This window comes from Dipodomys ordii, unplaced genomic scaffold, assembly GCF_000151885.1.
Source record: "Dipodomys ordii isolate 6190 unplaced genomic scaffold, Dord_2.0 Scaffold82, whole genome shotgun sequence".
Taxonomy (NCBI): Eukaryota; Metazoa; Chordata; class Mammalia; order Rodentia; family Heteromyidae; genus Dipodomys; species Dipodomys ordii.
The window spans coordinates 12,544,768-12,552,995 of record NW_012267298.1 but is presented as its reverse complement, the minus strand read 5'-3'; the positions used below and the strand labels follow the sequence as shown (position 1 = coordinate 12,552,995).

Genomic DNA, 8,228 nt, shown 5'->3' with positions numbered 1-8,228 from the left:
CCGCCCTGCCGGTCGGTTGGGGTCCCTGGACTTGCGCCAGGATCTGGAGCTCCGCGGCGGCCAAGCGACCCTGGCAAGGCGCTGAGGCCGCCCAGATTCCCCGCAAGGGTGCACCTGAGTCCAGCCAGGCCTTGTCCCCGCGCTGCCCCGCGCTCCCGCGGCCCATCCCGTCCTCTTGCTGGGCAGGCCTGGTGGTGCTGACCGGGCCTGGTGGTGCTGACCCGGTGGCCAGGGTGCTGGACCATGCCCCCGTGTCCTCCCGTGTGCCGGCACCGGGCAGGGCGGCCGGGGAGCCCCCAGGCCCTCCTCTGCGCCTGCCCCAGGGCCTGCCTCCGGGCGGAGCTGTTTCTCCGCCTTCTCAGGGCTGGGTGCGAGGCGCACAGGGCGGGGGCATGGAGGTGGTATCCTGGTTCTGTGGGACTGGTCTGGCAGAGCTAGTCCATCCTCCTCCTCCCTGGGTCACAGGGATGCCTCCTGTACACCCCCCCACATGGGCCAGGACCCCTAGAGAGGACAAAGACAGCCCAGGGAGCTTGTGCCCCTGCTGGCAGCCACAGGGGCCAGGCAACCCGCCCCGCACCCCCGGCCACACAGGTGCTCAGGACCTGAGAAAATGAAGTCTCAGCCCTTCTCCTGACCTCTCAGGAGCGTCCTTCGCGCCCTATCTGCCTCCAAATGCCTGCAGAGCTCTCCCTGTCCCTCCCTTCCCCCCACCTCGTGTGTGTATGTGTGTGTGTGTCTGTCTGTCTTGTCTGTCTGTCTATCTGTAAGTGCTGGGTCTGGACCCCAGTGACTGGGGTTCTTTAACCTTTTCTGCTCAAGGCTAGCACTCTGACACCAGAGCCACGGGTTGAGTAAAGATAAGTCTCTGAACTTGTCCACCCAGGTTGGCTGGGATCCTCAGGCCTCAGCCTTCTGTAGCTAGGGTGACAGGTGTGAGCCATCCGGCGGCGCCATTCATCCAGCAGGCATTCACAGAGCACCTGGTGCTGGGGCCCTGCCCCTCCCCCCCAGCCCTGCCTTGGTGGACTGGCCCCTCCACTTTGGAGGGCTCTTTGTCACTCCCTACCCACCTCACCCCTCCCCTCCTTCTGCCAGGGCCTCCCGGGGAACAGTGGGCTGCTGAGTTTCTGCCACCTTTTTCTGACAGTCACACCTCTCTAGCACATTTCTGTGGAGTCTTTCTGGGTGACAGCAAAGAGGGGGTAGGGGGAGGGGAGGAGGGAGGGCAGGGAGGCAGGATGGAGAGTGAGGGGGTCTAGGGTAGGGCTGGGGCCGAGATACTCTGAAGTTTCTCCGAGGCTGGGGGTCATTGGGGCGCACTCTGCACATGCGAGGTGTGTGTGGTTGTGAGATGTGTGTGGTATGTGGTTGTGCGTGGTGTAGTGTGTGGGTGTGTGTGGTTGGGGGGATGGTATGTGATGTGTCTTCAGAGCTTGGGGTGGGCCATCTCCTTGCCTGGTCTCCGGAGACTCCCTCTTGCAGAATCATGGGATAGATCAACTTGGCAGGGTTCCAGGGGTTCATCCCCTGGGGCCTATGAACGCGGGGGCTCTGTGTGTGTTGTAAGGTGTCTGGGCCGCAGCGTGGTGATATTTGTGGAATGGTGTTCTGTAGTTGGCCCGGGGGACGGGCAGTGGCCGGGCCCCTGCTGCATGGGGTCCCGGCTTCATGGCTTCACTCTGTCCTCCAGCGGGGAGACCATTCCCACTCCTCATCCCGCACTGGGATCGCGCCAGCGCTCTGCTGGCCCTTACTGGGGAAGACCGGTGAGTTTCCCCAAAGGGGCACACAGGTTCCGTTGGGGCATTCCCCTCCTGCTGTCTTCCTGTTAGCAATCTAGAACCACGGCTGGCCCGTGGCAGTGCCCGGCAGTGACTGCGGAGGGGACCATGGCTGCCCCGTTCAGAACAGGATTCTCTGGCTTGGATCCTGAGCCCCTTCAGGGAGGTCTTTGGGATTCTGCACGTCCAGCCTGCGCCAGACCGTAGGAAGAACTTACTGACCTTGTTTGCGGAAGCCCGGGCTCCTCACCAATCAGCTGGGAGCCAGGGGAGGACTGACTTGTGCGTCTGTCTGTGCTCTGGGTCATCCCCTCAGCTGCTGCCTGGGAATCCAGGAAGGACAGGACAGGTGATAAGATCTTTCCAGTGAGGGTCAGAAGAAACTTCCCGAGGAGAGGCACAGCAGGGCCTACTCAAGATAGACTGTACCCCGGGCAGCCATGGCAGGCTTCTGACAGACTGCTCCCCAAGAAATGATAACATGGATAACGTCTCAGGAACTCCCCTGTGATGGTCAGCCCGGCCACACTTGGATCAGGGTGGCCTAGTAATTATGCATACGTTTCACCCGTGCCCTAAGTCTTCCTCTAACCTAATGTGCAGGACTGTACCTAAAGTGGGCTGAAGTGCTTACCTTGCCTCTTTCATGGCTTCCTGTGATGCAATCATCAGACCTCCTTTCTCTGCCTTTCTCCATTCTCAAGTTTTTTAGTTTTGTTTTGGTTGGAACTTGAACTCAGAGCCTGGGTGCTATCCCTGAGCTTTTTCTGCTCAAGGCTAGCACTCTGCCACTTAAGCCACAGCTCCACTTCTGGTTTAATTGTGGTTAACTGGAAAGAGTCTCACAGACTTTCCTGCCCTGGCTGTTGTTTAACTTCAATCCTCAGATCTCAGCCTCCTGAGTAGCAAGGATTACAGGTGTGAGCCACCAGCCCCGGCTAGAATTTGGCATGTTGATAGATAGATGCCTTGATATGTGGAATTCATGGAGTTTTTGGCCTGGAGCTGGAAACGACAGTTTTGAGACTTCTTCAGAATCCTCCACCTAGAAGATCCCAATGGAGCCACGCCATGCCAGGGTTTTGCCCATGACCACGGGCATCTGCACCCAGCCATGCTGGCAGAGCAGGTGACACAGGAAAGCCAGCGGTCAATGGTGTGACTTGGGCCCAGGCCTGTTAGGAAAATGGAGGAGAAAGGATGGAGACAGGCTGGACTCGATCTTCCACAGGAGAGGACTGCACTGAAGTAGCAGCGAGGGACACAGCCTTCCCGAGGTCTGTGAGTTGAGCTGGGACAGGAGTGGGTTTTCTGGGGTCTGAGCAAGGCAGCAGCGGTGAATGAAAAAGCCACCAGGCCAAGGGAGGCGGCGCTTTTCCATTGGGGCCATGGTGGCAAGTTTACAGCCAGGCTGAGGCCAATGGCCCTGCTGGGTCAGGCAGTCTGCGCTTATCTTTGCTGGCTTGCTGGGATGGGCCTGTGGCGTTATCTGCATCTGCAGTTGTGGGGATGCTGAGGGGTAGCTCCTGGCCCACGGCCAGCCTGTGCCACCCAGGGGTTCCCCACACGTGCTCCGCAGGGGTGGGGGCCGGATGCCGTCTCAAAGCTTCTCCAGGTGGATCCACATGGATGTGCTGCTACTCCAGGGCCTGGAGGACACAGACACGCTGGACAAAAGGACCGTCCAGATTCGCTTCCCCCGGCACGGGAGGGGTCTCCTGCCTCATGGCTCTAGGCGCTGGCCCTCAGCCATCCGGGAGGATGGCCTTCTCCGGTCTGGGCAGCTGTCTGTGGGTGTGACCTTTGTCCTGTAGAGGTCACAGGGCTGGAGCACCAGAAGGTCTTCTCCCCAGGACTTCTGGACTGCGGCCAGGCCTCCATCTGTTTGGGTTTCCGGGCTAGCATTCCTGGGTCCTTGCGGGAGGAGTTTTGTGACTCACACACAGTGCTGCCCTCAGCCAGGCATCTGATTTTCAGGTTGGTTGGCATCTCCCCCACCCTCCCATGGGACTGGGTGGGGTCAGGCACAACGCTGGCCCTCCTGCACTCAGGGGGCGGGGAGGGAGAGCTGACAGGAAATCGAGACCAATAAGAAATGTTAAAAACACAACCAGGATGTGAAGGCTGAAAGATGGGAGCCCAGGCTTCCCTCGCACCTCCCTCCCCTTTCAGATGTTAAGATTCTGGATTAGGGTAGAGCAGAGCTCGTGCTCCGCCTCTTCCCTCCCCTCCCTCCCAACTACCCCCCCAAACCCACAAAGGATCGGCCAAGGGCACATCCTGGAACTCACATCTATTGATGCTGTGTTTTGGATAAACCTAGGTCACATCTCCTTGCTTTGGGATAGTAACGAGACAAATCTTGGGCAGATTTGGGCTGACACACTGCGGAATAATTGGGGTGGCATTCCTCCTCGAAGGGCCTGCCCCCCCCCCCCGCTCTCGGCCTGTTCTGGGCATCCAAAGATGGACTATGACAGGTTGACCCCACGCTGTGTTCCCAGGTGCACACAGACGTCAGGAAAGCCACCAAAGACAGGCGCAGGTTGCCCGACACAGGGCCTGGTGGTGGGCCTGGCCTGAAAGACCCTGGCTGGGAGGCCAGGAAAGGGTTAAGAGCTTGGAAGACAGAACTGTATCCTGCCAAGGTCAAACCATCCAGGCCAGACAGAGCTGTTTGAACATTAAAAAAGCTTGAGGCCCTGGATAAGGGAATACTTAACCTATTCTCTGCCTGCACCTGCAGCCACCTTCCCGCTTTATTCTAAACTCCTGTGACCCCTGTCTCCTTGCTCAGACGGGGATAAACACCCAACTCCTAGCCCAGTCTTTGCATAGTCTCCAAGCCCGTGGTGGGAAGCGGGAAGCCTGCCTCCTTGCTGGGCTATCTCCGTAAACAGGCCTCACCTGAGGAGGATCCAGTCCAGCCCATTTCCTTCCTTTCTCCTCCATTTTCCTAACCCTCTGCTCGGAAAGGGTAGAGCCATGTCCAACCCTCCAGGTCTGAGTGTCTCTGCTCCCACATCTGTACTGTTCGCTCATGTCTTCCTCCTTTGCTCTTTATAAACCTGTGCTAAACTCTCACCACGCAAGGCCTCCTCTCCTCGAGCCCCTCTAAATGCGTCTGCAGCCTACCGCTCAAGGCTCTGTAACCCGCGCGGGAACTGGAAGCTAGAGACCGCCCTCGCCACTTCCTACCTTATCTCTTCCCCTTCCTACCCTGGGAGAGGGGTTGGATGACCCGTGGGACTCTCCTCTGCGGCCTTCAGAGCTCTACCTTCAGGCTGGAAAAGTCAGCGGTCCTGAGTGGGTCGGCCTTCCCCTTCCAGCTGAGCCATGATGCCCTCTGCAGCGGAGCTGTCCTGGGGGAGCAGAGGGAAGCTGAGGCCAGCAGAACTCTGACCCAGCAGCCTCCAGCCTCTCGCCTGCTGCTCCACGCTCTCTGTTCCTTCCTCCCGAGGACTATGGCAGTGGTGAGCCCACGGCTGGTCCAGCAGCCCCTCAGCTAGCCAAGGGACAGGCATGCTCTGGAAATGGAGAATGAGGGGTTCTCTAAGGCCTCCTGTCCTTGAGAGAGGAAGAAGGCTGAATAGCTGGTGGCCAACCACAGAAAAGCATTACCACTTATCCTTGCAACCGTGGGTGACCAAAATATCCCAACAAGGTAAATGCAACATGGCCAGATGCCCCTGAGTCGACCCAAAGATCAGCTAAGGTGTGTGTGTCTGTGTTGTCTTGCTGAGATTTTTTTGCTCAAGGCTGGCACTTTACCACTTGAGCCACACTTCCGGCTTTTTGCTGGTGAATTGGAAGTAAGAGTCTCTCCAATTTGTCTGCTTATGCTGGCTTCCAAGGTGGATCCTTGGATCTCAGCCTCCAGAGCAGCTAGGAACGAAGGCTCTTACTCAAGCCTAAGATGACAGGGGAGGGGGTGGGAACTTTGAGCCACAGCTACACTTCCAGTTTTCAAGTGGTTAATTGAAGAGAGTCTCATGCCCATGCTGGTTTCAAACCATGATCCTCAGATCTCAGCTTCTGGAGGAGCTAGGGTTACAGGTGGGAGCCACCAGGGCCTGGCAGTAATAGATCTTTAACTTGACAAAACAAAGACCAAGGCCCTGACACTGCACTCTGAGATAAAGTTGATTGGATAATATTCCTGGACTGCCACCAGTCTCTGAACACTGTAACCAAGATAGCCAGAGAAGTCCTCACAGGGCTCCCCTGCGGGGTCCTGGCCTCTTCAGCCTCCTTACCCTTGCATACAACCTGAGCAAAGGCGAGAAGAATTGTTCTCACCTTAGACACTGCTCTCAGGCCATTGCAATTTTTAAAATATAATTTTATTGTTATTAAGGTATTGTATAACCTCATTAGACAGGTAATGAGTACATTTCTTTTGTGGGCAATGACATAAAAGTGTATTCTTTCCTCTTCTTGCCAGTCCTGGGGCTTGAATTTAAGGCCTGGGTGCTGTCCCTAAGCCTGTTTGTGCTAAAGGCGAGCCCTCTATCATTTGAGTTACAGCTCCACTTCCAGCTTTTTGTGAGTAGTTTATTGGAGCTAAGTGTCTCACAGACTTTCCTGCCCTACCTGGCTTCGAACTATGATCCTCGGATCTCAACCTCCTGAGTACTATTCTCAACTTAATAGCTCAGTTTTGCTGTGGTTCTGTATCTTGTCTAAACCTACCTCAGGCCTACTGTGAAGGCAGAGGTACCCTCCCTTCTCCCCCAGCCTCTGACCTCCTGTCTCTCTGCCCCTAAGTCTTTCTCCTCTCCTGAGGCCGTGGGAGGCTCCTGCTACTAGGGTCTGGGGCCCAGGTCCTGTCTGGAGCTGCTCAGGCCGTGTCCTTTGTGGCTTGGGCCTTGAGCCCCGACTGCCCAGTGTGAGCTGTGAGTGGCTGTGGGTGGCCTGACGCAGGGCTCGGGCCTCGCGGTGTCCGTGTCCAGGCCTGAGTGGAGCGGGACCAGACAGTGGGCCTGGTGCAACCTGGGGACCGTTGCCCTTTGCCCTAGTGACACAGAAGGGACTTTTCGTGTTGCAATCAGTGGCAGAGCCCACGCAGCCCTGGTGGAAGCCCGCGGTGGCACGGCTGCTGGCCCTGTCCCCAGCTCTTCCCGGGTAGTGTTCATGCCCTGGGTGCTGTGACTGGTTGTCCTTAATTTAATTACATGTTTGGACAGTGACACCCTAGTGGCTGGGCCCCATCACCTTCTGACTGGTTGTTGACTCCTAATCAGGTTCCTTCGGTCCTTCCGGGGGCACAGGAAGGTCACGAGAGCTAGAAGGGACCAGAGGGGGGGACAAGGGAAGAGGTTCTGCAAGAGTGTCGCTTTAGCGTGGGCTTTGGGCTGTGAGGCCAAGATGCTGATTTGGGCTCCATCCCTAGGTGGGCGCTGTCGGATGGCCACACCCTCTGAAGCATGGGGCCGTCCTGGGGTGGAGTGGCAGCCCGGGGGGGGGGCACGCTGGGGGTCCTGTGTTTGGGTCAGGGCCTGGGCTGCCAGTCGTGCTGAGCAGCTTGGGTGGGCGGGGGGAGGAGCCCGGAAGGCCGGCGCTGCCCTCGGGCATCAGCAGGGCATGAACTGGACAAATGAGCTGCGGGGAGGCCCTTGGCCTGTGATCTTGGGTCTTCAGAGAGGAAAGGAGGTGAGTGTCCATCCTCAGGGAAGGAGGCGAGTGTCCATCCTCAGAGAGGGAAAGGAAGTGAGTGTCCATCCTCAGAGAAGGAGGCGAGTGTCCATCCTCAGAGAGGGAAGGAGGTGAGTGTCCATCCTCAGGGAAGGAGGCGAGTGTCCATCCTCAGAGAGGGAAGGAAGTGAGTGTCCATCCTCAGAGAGGGAAGGAGGCGAGTGTCCATCTTCAGAGAGGGAAGGAGGCGAGTGTCCATCCTCAGAGAGGGAAGGAGGTGAGTGTCCATCCATCCTCAGGGAAGGAGGCGAGTGTCCATCCTCAGGTGCAGGACTTGGCATCTATGTGTGGAAAGTCCTCAGGGGTCTCACACGAAGAGTCTCATCAGGTGACGCTTTAGCAAGGACACTTTTGGGATAATAGGATACATGGAGAGACATGGGCCGTGGGGCGGGAGGGGGCATTTTCTGCTAGCTTCCCCAAATGGTGGCCGTGCCCGGGAGCAATCCCAAACCACCAGGCAATGATTCTGGGGGCATCTATTGTCCAAGACATGGAGGTGGGATCCGTCATCCCCCAAACACAGGGGCTTAGGGGAGTTGACAGGCCCCCTCCTCAGTCCCCTCCCCCACCCCTGACAACTCCACTCCAAGCCAGTGCCGGGCAGGAGGAGGCAGGCAGGAGGAGGCAGGCAGGCACAGGGAGGCAGGAGGAGGAGGAGGCAGGCAGGAGGAGGAGGAGGAGGCAGGCTGGGGGCAGGGCAGGAGGAGGCAGGCAGGAGGAGGAGGAGGAGGAGGAGGCAGGCAGGAG

At 57.9% G+C, this 8,228-nt stretch overlaps 1 protein-coding gene across 1 annotated transcript in view; it reads right to left on the bottom strand.

The window, feature by feature from the left end:
- LOC105992340 (lymphocyte antigen 6E-like) overlaps nucleotides 1-2,522 on the bottom strand; it is a 5,711-nt gene extending 3,189 nt beyond the window's left edge. The window contains exons 1-2 of the mRNA XM_013025180.1: nucleotides 2,419-2,522; nucleotides 2,007-2,107 (exon numbers count right to left, since the gene is read on the bottom strand). The gene's annotated coding sequence lies outside the window, so the exon portion shown is untranslated. The remainder of the gene's footprint in view (nucleotides 1-2,006; nucleotides 2,108-2,418) is intronic.
- Nucleotides 2,523-8,228: the final 5,706 nt, after the last annotated feature.